Below are 15,770 nucleotides of genomic sequence, written 5' to 3'. Positions count from 1 at the left end.
GCCACGAGGGGGTTGTGATTGTTTTAAGCAACTAAGTTGTGTTGTTTGTTATATAGCTACTGGTGACTAAGACAGATGAGGAAACTGAAGCACCAAAAGGCCATTCCAGCTACTCTAGCAGCAAAACTAGACCCTGAAGCCAGGCAACCCAGCATCAGAAACCACAGCTTCAACCATTGTATGGTGCTGGTTTGCATATAAACAAAGAGCAAAGCAGAAGGAGAGGCAAGAAAAATCACAGTCTAAGAGGAGTGCAGAAATAAAGAAAGGGAAAAACAACAACAACAAAAAGAATGAAGAAAAGTGCACTGGCAACAGCATGGCTTTCTACCTGTATTTTTTACCTTTCAGCAACTGCGTGCAGTAGGATCCATGTTTAACTTACCTTCAAGCACATAAACTTTTTTAAAAGATGTATTTATTTACTAGAAAGGCAAAGAAACACAGAGAGAGGAGAGCCAGAGAGATCTTCCATCCACTGATTCAATCCTCAAATGGCCACAATGGCAGGGCCTGGGCCAGTCCAAAGCCAGGAGCCTGGAGCCTCTTCCGGTTCTTCCATGTGGGTGCAGGGACTTAAGCATCTTGGCAATCTTCCATTGCTTTTCCAAGTGCATTAGTTGGGAGTTTAACTGGAAGTGGAACAGCTGGGACCCAAACCAGCACCCATATGGGATGCTGGCACTGCAGGCAGCAGCTTAACCTTTTATGCCACAACACTGGCCCTGCAAGTAAACTTTTGTTCTGGAGTCCTTTAAGAAAAGCAGAAGTTCAGAGTTTGACCTCTGAGTTAAGTATCTCAAACCACAAGCACCTTCTTCCTAGCTTCCTGATCTTGTCACATCATTTAACACCTCTAAGCCTCAGTCAATTTTCCTGTAAAATGGACGAAATAATGTGATCTAACTCATCAATAGTTATAAGGGTAAATTAAAACAATACACTCATAGTTAACTGGTGACAAATGGAAGATACTATTTTAACAGAAACCTATTGTGTCACAAAGACCTTGCTCACTACCTTTCTGGCCTTGACTTTGTTTGGTTCAGTTCCCTGGGTCCCACATTCTCTCTCTCATTCCACATGCCATTCAGCCACCAGACACCTGTCTGTCCCTCATACTACCGGTGGAGCCTCCTTCCTTATACCCACACTCCTGCCTGCCGTACCTACTTGGCCTACAGGCTCAGGAAATTCGATTTTAAGCCCCCAACTGATTACTAGACACAAAGCCCCCTTTCCAAGTCAGGAATCTCATTTTGCATATCCTGCCAGGTTAAACAGTAAATAAATTACCTCCTGATCAAGGCAAAAGTGCTTTCAAAAGGCCTGTCCCTTTTCTTTCTTCTCTTATCATCAATCTTTGTTGGAGCCAGGTCATTTTTTAATATATAATGACACTTAAGCACTCTGCTCCTCTGGGTATCTGATACAGTCTGCTCTCTCTCAGCCTGTTACAACCCAGTCCTCCCTCTCTTTTCCCATTAACTCCAATTCCCAGACCATGAGAGTGATACCAACAAGCCCACAGCTCTCTTGGCTGCCAGACCCCTTCGAAGCTCTCATTAATTTTGGCTGGGTCAAGAGTAACATGCCTCTCTACCAGATGCAATTGCTTCCCCTCACTTTGCATTTTGCAGGCAAGGTGCCTGCATCTTGGTGTGGCTGTGATGGATTAGTCTTATACCTTAATTTTTCCAGCACACATATAGAAAGCATGAGGATCCCAATTCCCTTGATTAATGCACTACTCCACTCCACGAGATCCTCCATTTTTTGCTCCTAATCACTCCTAGAAAGGTTTGCCTATGATACACTACTGGTAGCTGGCACATTCCACCTGGGAGTGCCATTCTTTCCTTGTGTTTCCTTAGACTCAACTTGGAGCTTTATTTGCTGAGCTGGAGTGTCTTAAAAAATCACCCTTTACCTTAAGTTTCATCACCAATTTTGCATCGTCACCTCCTTCTTGGGATATCCTCAGAAACTTGATTTTTAGAAAAAACATAGAACACACTCTGTTGTCAGTGAGGAGAAACAACTCCTACAACAGAAAAGTCAGTGGTGTCTGCTTTGCATTGATCCAGCTCCCTGCTAATATATCTGGGAAAGCAACTGACAATGACCCAAGTGCTTTGGTCCCTGACACCCACATGGGAGACCCAGTTGGAATTCCAGGCTGTGGCTTCAGCATGCTCATTCCAGGCTGCTGTGGCCATTTGGGGAGTGAACCAGTGCATGGAAAATCAAGATATCTCTCTCCCTCCTCCACCCCCCACCATTCTACTTTTCAAATAAAATTTAAAATTCAGCAGTGTCTACCAGAAACACTGGTGGCAGTTGCACAGGCTCTCCACAGGGACAGAAAGGGCATTTTACTTAGGACAAAAAAAGGGAACATATTCTAATGATATTCTGCTTATTCTCTGAAAACGTGGTAACTACCACATGAAAAGGCAAATCACAGGTCTCCTTAAACATCTCATTTCCTTAAATAGATGAAAAAGATTGGGAGCCGGCGCCGTGGCTCACTAGGCTAATCCTCCGCCTTACGGTGCTGGCACTCTGGGTTCTAGTCCCGGTTGGTCGGGGCGCCGGATTCTGTCCTGGTTGCCCCTCTTCCAGGCCAGCTCTCTGCTGTGGCCTGGGAGTGAAGTGAAGGATGGCCCAAGTGCTTGGGCCCTGCACCCCATGGGAGACCAGGAGAAGCACCTGGCTCCTGCCATCGGATCAGCACGGTGCACCGGCCGCAGCGGCCATTGGAGGGTGAACCAACGGCAAAGGAAGACCTTTCTCTCTGTCTCTGTCTCTCACTGTCCACTCTGCCTGTCAATAAATAAATAAATAAATAAATATAAATAAAAAAAGAGATTGGAGTTTTGAGATACACCAACTTTGTGAGCTATGACAGCATTAACAGGGAATTAAGATCAAAGTATCAGTAATTATTTCATGTTTATCATAAAGTATAAAAAAATCATAGAAAAGGTCAGGGTGTGGAGAGGAATAGGCTTTTCTCATTCACTGAATATTAAATAGTTTGCTAAACATTGAACTCCTTCATTTCTTAAAAATAAATTTGCCTTTTAATTACATTTTCCACGCCTTTTAAAAAAATACCTATCTTGATGTTTATTATTTATTTGAAAGGAGAAAGAGGGGGCTGAGAGCACTGGAAAGGGAGAGAGATTTTCTATCCACTTGTTTATTCTCCAAATAGCTGCAATGGCTGGGGTTGGGCCAGGCCAAATCCAGGAGTCAGGAACTTCATCCAGGTCTCCTACATGCAGGGCTGAGGCCCAGGTACTTGGCCCATCATCTGCTGCCTTTCTAGGCACATTAGCAAGAAGCAGATTGGAAGCAGAGCAGCTAAGAAACAAACCAGTTCCAATATGAAATGCTGGCATTGCAGGTAGTGCCTTAAGCCACTGTGCCACAGTGCTAGACCTAGCACCTTCATAGTCTTAAGATCAGGCACATTGAAAAGGGGAAGAATAGACAAGAGGGGCTAGGAGGGCAGGTAGTCAGTAGTGATGCGTTGCAGTATCTATTCAGCTGAAGATGGCTTTCTCAGCAGCATCTTACAGTGCAAGACACCTCCCTCTGTGGGATTCTAGTAGCTACCACTCTCCACTTCAACTGCTCATGGGTCCTGGCAATGCTGCCCTTCACCGTGACATTTCCTTGCCTCAGAAATATTGCCCTTATGATCGTAATTCAAAAAGGTTGTGCAAGTGGAATTAAGGTAAGTTTTACTATGAAAAGTTGGACATCCATGCATAACCTTTTCCTAATGTACATTTTCCATGGCTTTGTTGAAAACCCTTTGTATTAGTCCTCTCCTCAAGTCCTTTCAGATCACTTTGTCTACCCCCTGAAGTTCCAAGTCCAATGTGGTCAGTCCAAATGCACCCACCATCTTCAGGAATACTTCTCTGGGGTGCATTTAGCTATATTTTGATGCTTTTTTATTGGAATCCCAACCTCATTATCATCATCATCACCATCATCAAAGATATCACTCTGAATGCTGACTTTTTTTCCATTGTGTACTCATATCCAGCAGACACTTGCAAGGTATTTATCATTTGCTAATTGCCACCTGTTTGTAGAGGGGAAGGGAAGGTAAAGGACCTCTAAAAGAAACATCTTTCAGAGTGTCACCATCACCATCACCAACTATGTAATATTACAGTTACTCCATGGCGGACACTGTCCACTGAGAATCCTTGTGCTCTTCTACCTGTTCCTTCTCTCTTGTAGCTAGGGCCCAATGACGAGTTCTGACCAATGCGCTGTGAACAAGTACGATCTAAGTCCTTTCCAACTTGAAGCATTTAAGAACTTAGAACAAAGGCCCCCTACCCTCAAGCTCTTCCTCTTTTCCCAAAAACCAAGCCTTGAAGTGGCAATGTAACCAAACTGAAGTGACTTGGGTCACTGCTGAGTCAGTGAAGACATAGATCTTTGTCCCTCCTTTGCCCTGAAAAGTCACCCTTCTCACAGCAGATTGGGCATTCACAAAGAACAAACCTTTGTTACACTGAGTGCTTGAGTTTGGGGAGGGAGGGCTGGTTAGGGTAGCAAGGCTTACCCAAAGCAATATGCACCTCCAAGACAGACACCTTTATTACCTCAATTTCCAGTGTGAAAACTAATACATGGAGAAGGAAGCCATTTGTATCAAATGCAAATGAACCACATCACCTCATTTGCATGATCAGATCATAATGAGACCAAAATAGCCAATTAGAAAAAGCATAAAGCTAACAGTCAACAAATTGATTACTAAAAGCCAGCAATCATCCTCATGAATTTGGAGACTAAATGGCATCCCAAAAAAATTCCTGGGCAAAAGTATAATGGATACTTTCAAACAGAAACATTTATTTCCTAGGTTGTTTCTCGGTCAATTTTTCTCTTCAATTATTTACCCATTCTGTGTAGTCCACATGTATAGCATCAAACTCTGTATATTCTACCATGCTTGTGAAACTGTTAAATTCTTTCTATCACAGCATTTCCTGATGGATGCAGTCATTGGTTCCACATTTGTTTATTAGGAGTTATTTGGATGCTGAGCATAGGTATGCTGGAAAATGATAAAAGCGCTGGCTCTCCACTCTCCAGAAACTGACAGTATAGAGGAGAAAAAGTCATCTGATAAAAATATGAATGAGTTGGTGTGTAACTGAAGATAGTAACAAGCCTCTGGAGAAAGGGAATATGGCTTGAGAGCTCTAGAAGATGAGTGAGAGTTGAATATCTAGTAGGGTCTGGGAAGAGAGAAAAGAATCCTAGGCCCAAGATGAACATTCAAAGACCGGAGCAGTTTGGAAAACTGAGAGGTCAGTAAGTCAGATGGAATGCCTCTAGCTTCTGAAATCCAACAAAGAAATTTACTTCTACCTTCTAAATAACTACTGCTTTGGGGAGATCTTTCTGCTCTTCCCAATGAATTGTAATCATATCCAGCTCAAAACCAACACAAGTTAAAGGACATCCATTTAAAAGGTAATCATTTAAAAAAAAAAAAAAACATACTTCACATCTGCCTACTACTGAGTAGGTCAGTTTCTTTAAAAACAAACTTACCATGAGTGGAAGCAAATAACCATCTTCCAACAAGCTAGTACAGCTTCTCTTCTTTTCCAACACCTGAGAAATTTTGTAAAACTCATATGATTCTGTCCCTATGGATAATTTGGAATATGGCTAATCTGGAGACAAGAATGGGTATAGGAGTGGTCAGTTAGCCTAATGGTATAGAGGTCCATGTCACACATCAAAATATTCAGTATTCAGGTTTCATTCCCAGCTCTGCCTCCTGATTCCAGTCTCCTGCCAGCGCCAACCCTGAGAGGCAACAGTGTGGCTCCTGTAGTCAGGTTCCTGACACCTACAAGGGAGACCTGACTGTGTTTCTATTTCCCATCCAGTTCAGCCCTAGGCACAGCAAGCATTTGGGGTATGAATAGTAGCTAGGAGCTCTCTCTGGGTCTCTGTTTCTATCTCTCTGCCTCTCAAGTAAATAAACCAATTTCTTAGAATAGGTGTAGCCTAAAACTCTTCTCTATACATTGTGATGTCCTGTGCTTTTTTACCTGATAAACCAAGTATGGGAGAAAGGGCAGCATGAGACTGGACTCAATGAGTCCAAGAACTCAACCCAAAAACTGAGGAAGGCAAAGCAGACGCAGGACACACACTCTGTAATAACACAAAGTAAGAGATGCAAGGAAGAACGGACACCAGACCTTGTTAGAGTCAGCAGAGGTGACGTTGAGCTTTCAGACTGTGGACCCTGGGAGGACAAATGCAGGCTGAGCAGGTATCAGTGTCAAACTGCTCACAGGAGCAGAAGCAAAGGCAGAAATTTCCTTCCATGCTCTCCAAGCAGCGCCCAAGTCTGAAAGAAGAGGAAATAATCGTGGGTTAGACCAAACCATTTTTAAGAGCCATATTAGTCTTTGTCTTAACATGGCTTCAGCCAATAGAAAGTCAGGAAGGCAGAAGAGGGCTCAGAGAACACAGATGCTAACTCTGCATTAACAACAGAATAAATGACTAGGACTCAGAGAGAGGCTGTCTACCTGTCCACACAGCAGTAACTGCACACCTGGACCTACAAAGAAGCCTGGTGTGGCTCGGCCTTCTCTCCAAGCATCAGGCCATGTCAGAAGACTGCAGCCACTGCCACTTCCACTTCCACTCGTTCTCCCAGGAGTACATAACTTTCAATTCCAGGATGTCCTTAGGAGCCTATTTTTTATTTATTTTTTATTTTTATTTTTTTGACAGGCAAAGTGGACAGTGAGAGAGAGAGAGAGACTCTTCCTTTTGCCATTGGTTCACCCTCCAAAGGCTGGCGCATCGCGCTGATCCAAAGCCAGGAAGCCAGGTGCTTCTCCTGGTCTCCCATGCGGGTGCAGGGCCCAAAGACTTGGGCCATCCTCCACTGCACTCCCTGGCCACAGCAGAGAGCTGGCCTGGAAGAGGAGCAACTGGGACAGAATCCAGCGCCCTGACCGGGACTAGAACCCGGGGTGCCGGCGCCACTAGGCAGAGGATTAGCCTATTGAGCCGCGGTGCTGGCCTGGAGCCTAGAAACCAATGTGTATTCAAGCCCATGCTGGCTTCTGTCACTATCCTTCCCTGGCTTCTGCAAAATTTGCAGAAAGAGCTGCACCTCACATTTGCTGTGGGAACCAGAGATACAGGAGAAAGAGCTACAGTCATTAAATGACAAGCTCAGTTTGCAGAGGAACTGGCATTCTGTTGGCCAAAGCTGCCATTCTTCTTTGTTTAGCAAGACCCACTCAAAAAACAGGAGAGAAGGGAGATACCAGACTTCAGCTCTTATTAATCTCATTTTACAGTGGGAAAACTAAGAAAAGCAGGAACTAAAACACTCTCAGAATTCAAACCCAGGCCTCTTAATTCTCAGTGAAGTGCTCTTTCCATTATACTACTCTGCTTCCAGAAAGTATCAGTGTAAAATTATCTAAAAATAGAGAGGAAGAGTACCCAACCCTAACATAATAAAACAGGTGCCTGTTAAAGAGTTGAGCCATTCCCTCCTACAAAGACAAGCTGAAAACTTTTTTTTTTTTGACAGGCAGAGTGGACAGTGAGAGAGACAGAGAGACAGAGAGAAAGGTCTTCCTTTTTGCCATTGGTTCACCCTCCAATGGCCGCTGCGGCCGGTGCGCTGCGGCTGGCGTACCGCGCTGATCCAAAGCCAGGAGCCAGGTGCTTCTCCTGGTCTCCCATGCGGGTGCAGGGCCCAAGGACCTGGGCCATCCTCCACTGCACTCCCGGGCCACAGCAGAGAGCTGGCCTGGAAGAGGGGCAACTGGGACAGAATCCGGCGCCCTGACTGGGACTAGAACCCGGTGTGCCGGCGCCGCAAGGTGGAGGATTAGCCTAGTGAGCCGCGGCGCCAGCAAGCTGAAATCTTAACCCCTAATACTTCATCATGTAGCCTTACTTGGGAGTAGGGTTGTTGCAGATGTTATAAGTAAAAATGAGGGTATCCAGGAGTAGGGTAGACCCCTCATTCAATATGACCAATGTGCTTAAAAGACATGAGTTGTATGAAGACAGACACCATGTGAAGAGAAAGATGTGGATGGATGTACCCACAACCAAGAATGTGCAAGATCACCTACAAACCACTAGGAGCTACCAAGAGGCAAAGGATTCTCCTCTGCAGGTTTCAGGAGTGTGTCCCTGCTCATGGCTGATCTACTTCTGACGCTAAGACCTGTTAGAAAACACATTACTGTTGTTCAAAGTCACCCACTGTGTGGCAGTTTCCTGCAGGTCTCAATTAGACAGCTCACAAACAAGGGGACAGGACACAAGTTTAGTGTTCTGCAGAGAGATCAAAAGATCCACATGAGGCCAACTTCAGCCTTAGTCTCTAGTGGGCAAGTTCCTTTCCTTATCTTTGTTGCCATTTGAACAATAAGGTAGATATGGTAACATAATACTCTATGTACTTCAAGATGAAGATTAAATGAGGAAATAAATGTGCAAATCCATCACACAGGTAGCAAATAGTGCCTTATAAGGGCTAAAATCATTATTCATTCTTCTAGACAGACTTAAATACACAGTGAAAGGACAAGAGAATAACACATGTACCTTAAAAGTCTCAGCAATCAACCTTCTCTAGTTCGGGCATATTACACCTTGCCCAGCAAAGTATCTAATAGACTCAGCAGACTACTTAAAAGTAAATTAATAAAACAAAATGAAAGAGCAACTTCAGTGTGTCAGACACACTAGCCACATTTCAAATGCTCCATATTACATGGCACAGAATTGCACATTTCCCGGATCCTGGAAAGTTCTTCTGGACAGTGGTATGGCCACTGCTTGTTGCTCTAAGGCCTGGAAAGAGACTTCTCAGATTCTTGGTTTCCCTTTAGTATACAAAGGATTTCAATGCCACATCAGCAAAGGGACATTTCAAACAATAAGCATCAACTATAGCTATAGTTGGCCATGCTAGAAGCTATGAATTGCAGTGAATATTAATCATGTGCAGGCAAGGGTATGAATAACTCCTTCAGCAGTATTCCACAAAATGAGAATGGCATGGAATTTTAAAGAAATAAGAATTTGCACAAGTACATGTAAATTAAGCCCCATAGTCATTCCAGACTAAGATCGGACAATTCTGATACAATAAGCTGAGCACACAAATACATTTTTAAGACTCAGCACCCAGGATAATTAAAAACCAAATGGAAGATTACAGGCAAAGCAGAGAAAATACAGTAAGTGATAGAACAGAAATAAAACTGACAATACAGGTTGCAAGCCTCCAGTGAGATGTCACCTCAAATGCTTTGTTCATATAATTGGCCTATCAAGAAGATAACTACACAACGAGCTCAAGAGATAGCCCATGATGTCTCCAATTTTGATACAGTTCTTGGAAGGGGAATGAATATAATGTCATTCCCATTTCAATCAAAAGGGGGTACATCAGAGTTCAAAAAAGTCAAACCTAAAAAGAGAAATAAAGTTGTTTCCTGTTAATCAGAGATGAAATTCAGGAGGTGATGGAAATTCTCCAAGAGTGTCTTACATGCCAAAGAAATCATTTAATCTCAAGCTCAAGTGGGCAACAGGTCATGGTGCTATTAAGCAGAAGTGTGGGTAAAATGGAACTTAGGACCCTTTGAAAGCCTTTTATAACCAAGAGAGAGACCCGACCAGCTGAAGTAATGAGTTGTGCATTGAGTTATAAAACAACTCAAAGCATCAGGATGGATGTCCAGCAGCCTCTTCCTGTCCAGCCACACTTTATCTTACAGATACAGCCACCACTGGATAGGTTCCTCAGGACAGATGGAAGAAACCAGACATAGCATCTGCTTAATCATCCTTTCAAGATCCCTTCATCTCAGAAGGGATCTCTATCTCTCCCTCTCTCCCTGCGTGTGTATGTGTGTGTGCATATGTGTGTAACTCTGCCTTTCAAATAAATAAAAAAATTAATATTTTTAAAAAGTGAAACTCAAGCTGACAGAATGCTGATTTGTTTCAGGTCATCCCCTTTTCTCCATAGAAATGGTTTGTTCCTCTACTGAAGCAAGAAGACTCCAGCCAGTGCAACGAGCTTTCAGATGATCCATGTGTGTTGCAAGAGAATGACTAAACTCAGTGATGAGAGCTGACCTTAGAAAAGGCCTGTAGTATTGGAAAATGACTCCAAAGACATGAAAACTACTAAACAGAAATTCCAAGAACATTGAGTAGCCCAAAAAGCTAGCAAAGGAACAGCTCGGCATTCTGGTGATAAAATCAGAAGTAGGTTGACAGTGTCACGAAGATCCCAGTGTTAAGTCATCCTGTGGCTGCCTCAGAACTTCCAAAGTCACCTGTCTAGGGTGTTAACCACTCAGTTCTGCCTTTCTCTTTTGCCAAGATCTACTGATGGCTACCTGATTGCCATGAGAGGATCAAAACGAGACCCGGGAGTGAGGTTTTACTATTTTAGCCCTTCATCTGCCTGCACGTGAGACAAGCAGTGCCTACAGCGATGGTTCAACTGTCATCCACAAGATGGGCATAATCCACAGGCTGATCCAAGGATAGGCAGCACCTGGGAAAGCAGCAGCAGATGTCCCAAGTCCCTGGTCCCTGCATCCACATAGGAGACCTGGAAGAAGCTCCTGGCTCCTGGCTTCAGATAGGAGCAGCTCCGGCCGTTGCAGCCAACTGGGGAATGAACCAGCAGATGAAAGATCGATCTCTCTCTCTCTCTCTCTCTGCCTCTCCTTCTCTCTCTGTGTAACTCTGAATTTCAAATAAACAAATAATACATCTTAAAAAAAAGGATAGGCAGCAACACCACCATAATCCTAATGTGAATAAAAAATACTGTGTGCCTACTAGATGCCCAGAACTATTCTAAAGCAGCTTCCATGTAAGGCAGTACATCCTTGCAACACTATGAAGTGGGTACTCTTATTCACTCCATTTTACACATAAAGAGGCTGAGGCACAGAGAAACTAAGTCACCTGCTGAAGGCCAAATACCCAGGCAGAGAGGTTCTAGAGGCCGTTGCCTTAACCATGCAGAAGGACAACGAGCTGTAATTGAATCCTTTTCTGCCTTCATAACAAAACACAACCAAAATCAGAACTGGTGAGCAGAGTATCAGAGTGAAAACTTTAAGTTTACACAATGATTTTTAAAAACTTGTTTGTTTATTTGAGAGTCAGGCAGAGATAAAGAGAGCTCCCCAAATGCCCACAGTGGCCTGCGCTGGGCCAGGGCTAAAGTCAGGTGAAAACCAATCCTGGTCTCCCATGTGGAAAGCAGCTACTAAACTACTTTAGCCATCACTGCTGCCTACAGCAGTCTTCATTTGCAGAAGTTGACATCAGGAACAGAGCAGGAATTGAACCCAGTCACTATGATGTGGGACATTGGCATCTTAACTAGCACTTTAATCACTATGCTAATGGCTGTTCCCAAAGATAGTTTATGGAGAAACTTGTCCTCAGATATTAATACAGAGAAGTACATTCATATCAAATACTCGGGATACCACTTAACACCTACACATCCAGGCTTTGTGGTCAAGTTCAGAGGGGAGGTACAGAACAGAAGTTCTCCATGAAATCCTGCAGAGATGTCTTAAATATATGTTCAGGGCAGGTGTTCGGCACAGGAGTTAAGAGTTGCTTAGGTTGCACACATCCCATGTTGTGAGTATCTGGGTTCAAGTCCTGGCTCTGTTTGTGATTTCAGTTTCCTGGGAGGCACCAAGTGATGGCTCGAGTAGTTGGGTTCCTGCCACCTACATGGGAGACCCAGATTGAGTGGCACCCAGTTTAAGCCTTGGCCCAGCCTCAGCTGTCCTGTGTATTTGGGGAGCTATGCAGTGGATAGGAGATCTGTTTCTGTCTCTTGCTCTCCCTGCCTCTCTGCTTTTCAAATGTGTATGTGTGTGTATGTTTATTAAATTTAACACATATTGAATTCTATCCATATGGTATTTTCAAGTTTTTAAATAATTTGCTGCCAAAATGTAAAAGTTGAAAAAAATTAAATGTCCATATTTCACACTTTTCTGAAAGAGGAAGGTTTGTCAATGTTAGATACAACCCTCTCTGAAGCCATACTACTTCAGAGATGACATGCAGGGTCTGATGTTAGAGGGGTTACATGCTCTACTTTGCCACAGGCTCCACCTCTCCCTATTGTCTTATATCTGGCAAATTATCTCATTTATGCTTCCTACTAGGATTTCACAAAATATCTGAGCACGAGTTAGAGAAAAGGAGAACTTCTAAAGAAATGAATCTGAACCAAGATACAAAATAAAGAGATTCTGGTGCCAGATGTTAGCTAATAATATTACCTCATTCTCCACCTACTCACTGCTTAAAAGTGAGGCCAGGCTAGATTCTACGTACAGCTGCTTAAGCTGAAAATCTCAGCTGGAAAAGTGAATCAACAGATGTGACGCGACGACAGTGAAGAAGGAGCTTGCCACTGTTTCAAAGGCTGCCTAGGAAGGCACTCCCTGGTACTGCAGGATCAAGAGAGGAACTGAGTAACATGTTAGGTGGGGCACCCAACCACCTATGAAGAACTAGAGGCAGTTGCCAAAGTTGCATCTGATGGTGTATTCAAGGTATTCCTCAAGGAAGATTTACAAAAACTCCTCACTCAACAATGTTCTAAGCCTCTCAATTCCATGTCGGTATTCAGAGCTGATTGGTTTTATATGTTTATTTTTGCATGCATCCATGCACAAACTTATTAACTCATTCAATAAATGTGAGTGAAGCTCTAGGCAGGGTGCCAGGCCCTATGATAAAAACCTGCAGGGTGAAATAGCAGGCAAATGGGAAACCAGAGTGTACTTTCCCAGGGGGCTGCCTCTGCAACAAAGGTTGCTTGCAATATCCTAAGGCCACAGGTAGTCAGCCACAGATTACTGCTATTATTTTCCTGGTGTGCATCCCAACTCTTCAAGAAAATTATGTTGAGGGTTGGCGCTGTGGTATAGTAGGTTAAGCTGCTGCCTGCAACACCATCATCTCATATGAGTGCAGGTTCGAGTTAAAGCTGCTCCACTTCTGACCCAGCTCCCTACTAATGTGCCTGAGAAAACAGCAGAAGATGACCCAAGTCCTTGGGCCCTTGAACACATGTGGGAGTCTCAGATGAAGCTCCCGGCTCCTGGCTTGGACCTGGCCCAGCCCTGGCCATTGCGGCCATTTTAGGGGTGAACAAGCAGAAGGAAGATCACTCTCACTCTGTCTTTCCCTCTCTATAACCCTGTCTTTCAAATAATAAATAAAACCTTTTTAAAAATGGAATTAAATGTAAGCTAATTTTTTTTAAAAAATTATGCTTCACAACATACTGAGGGTAAAGGACCTTTTATGGAGAAAAGAGTCAAAACTCTGTGTTAGGATCAAACATCAGGCAAAACAAAGATGGGTGAGTAGATTCAAGAGGCAAAAGGGAGAAGGCAAAAGAACACACACATCAGGAACTCCCTGGTGGTTTAGCTATGATGTTATTTTCTACACAGGATGAAACACTACGTGAACAGCACAGCCTACAGTCCAATTCAGGTCTCACAATCCCCAAGTGTCCAAAGCAGGGTCTTTCATCCAACCTGCACAAGAGACACATCTGCCCCAGGCTCAGTCTCATTCCATACACAGGAGATGCACACATCCACAAGGTCCCTTTGACTACTCTAAGAAAGGACACCTATGGGTCCCCAGGTGGAGGTGGAAAAAGACCTGGGGGCAGTCATTTGGCATAGCCATTAAGACACCAGATTAGTTGCCTCCTGGCTCTGGCTCCTGACTCCAGCTTCCTGCTAATGCAGGCCCTGAGAGGCAGCAGGAATGGCTCAAATGGGCTCTTGCTACCCACATGGGAGACCTAGGTTAGGTTCCCAGCTTCCTACCAGATTGACCAAGACTAGACCTCCTAACTCTCACATTTGGAGAGTAAACAAGTTGACAGGAGCTTTTTTCTTCTGTCTGTCTGCCTCTGTCTCTCTGCCTCTCAAATTTTTCAAACAGGCTTTTAGGCCTGAGCCAGCAGTCACTCCTGCTGGTGAGTCACTGCTAAGAAGACATAGAGCACCACTGTGTGAAGATTGTACTGCTGATTGGCTACAGCTCTTGATGGAGGTCATGTTGATTTCTGAATTCTGTGAGAGAGCACTGATAAATGTTTTGATCCAGGGTCTCTTCTGAAAACCAATCATTGATGCACCACTGAACTCTCACTTCCATTTGGTTCTCTCTTGGATGCCTGTCTTCCCACACACTCCCACTCAACAACCCATCACCCTCCAAACCCAATTTTCCTCGTCTAACCCACTGGAAAACCTTCACTGCTTCATTAAAAGCAGAATCCAAATTCATCAAAGAAAAACGTGGTTGCCACTTCCTTGCAGATGGGGAAAGGCTTGTTCCTTAAAACAGAAAAATCTTTCATTTCTCCTTCCTGCAAGTGAGATGAAAAATTTTCTTGGCATCCTTCAGGAAAATGTCTCATCACCTTTTCCATAACCTCTTCCAAAGCATCAGTGGCAACAAAACACCTTTCTATGACAACAGGTTGAATCTCCATCACAATTGCATTCATGCTATGAACACAACTCCATCTTCTGGCTAAGCTAAATGAATTAGAAGATACCATTATTTCTATTTTAATTTCTTTATTTTGCTGGAGAATACTTCAATAAGAACCAACAAAAACTTTTTTATTAGACTGGGATGAGCTCACAGGCGAGGGAATGGGCATTAGAGACTCTGGGTGGGCATTAGGTCATAGGGAGGGCCAAGCCCTCACCAATGGGATTAGTGATTTCATAAGAGAGGCTCTGGAGATCTGCCTTATCCTTTCTAACTTGGGAAGGCACAGCAAGAAGACACCATCTGTGAACCAGAAAGTTGACCCTCACTAGACACGGAACCGCAGTCACCTTTACCTTGGATTTCCCAATCTCCAGAGCTGTGAGAAGTAAATATCTGTTGTTTTTGAGTTGCCCAGTATATGGCATTTTGTCCTAGCCACGCAAAAGAACGAAGGAGTAAAGCCATACCGTAAATACAAACACATCTGAATCTCCATTCAGATTTCAACTGAAGTGCTTAACATTTGAATGTGTATGGACATGTTACTTAACTTCCAGAAGGTTCTAAATTGCCTACTTTGCATGGACCTAAACAATATACCACAGTTGATGTGTGGCAAGGCACCCAGCACAGTGCATGGTTCAGAGCAGGGTCCCATAAACAGCATAAATGCCTTGGGAACAACAGAAAAGATAGCAATGGAAACAAGCAGAAATGGTTCTCAACTGCTGCATCACTCCCTAAACAGAGCCCCAGAAAGAGACATAACCTTCACATGCTGCACAAATTTCCCTTTTAAATGTAAAAATAAAATCAAAGAAACTATGGGAAAAAAAAAAAACTCCAGTGGTCCACAGTGGTCCAGCAAGATTGATTTATTCAGTCTCTCTGAGCAGCTTTATACTGGGCAAGGTCTAGGTGCCAGGGGTATGATGGCATTTAGTATCATGGAGATACAGAGGACGCACAGGTCTCTAAGGAAAGGAGAAGGGGTGCTGAATTCAAAGATTTCTATGTTTTACTAACAATCAAATGGGTCTCAAACCATTTCCCAAAGTGCAAATCCTAAGCCAGTTCCTGGTACTTATTCTTTGTCTCTACTACAAGTATTCAGAGGAAGCAAGGGT

General features: G+C 43.6%; 1 long non-coding RNA gene across 5 annotated transcripts in view; it reads left to right on the top strand.

The window, feature by feature from the left end:
* LOC103349250 (uncharacterized) overlaps positions 1–15,770 on the top strand; it is a 603,064-nt gene that overhangs the window by 498,659 nt on the left and 88,635 nt on the right. Inside the window, exon 10 of one of the 5 annotated variants that reach the window (XR_016214680.1) lies at positions 10,064–13,356. The exons of the other annotated variants lie outside the window; for them this stretch is intronic. This is a non-coding gene — a long non-coding RNA (uncharacterized LOC103349250). Of the gene's footprint in view, positions 1–10,063; positions 13,357–15,770 lie in introns of those variants that run through there. 5 annotated transcript variants of the gene reach the window in all.

Source organism: Oryctolagus cuniculus, chromosome 10 (genome assembly GCF_051225735.1).
Source record: "Oryctolagus cuniculus isolate XC-2025 breed Fujian yellow rabbit chromosome 10, ASM5122573v1, whole genome shotgun sequence".
NCBI classification, from domain to species: Eukaryota; Metazoa; Chordata; class Mammalia; order Lagomorpha; family Leporidae; genus Oryctolagus; species Oryctolagus cuniculus.
The sequence above is the reverse complement of the archived record's forward strand: the minus strand, read 5'-3'. Positions and strand labels throughout refer to the sequence as shown.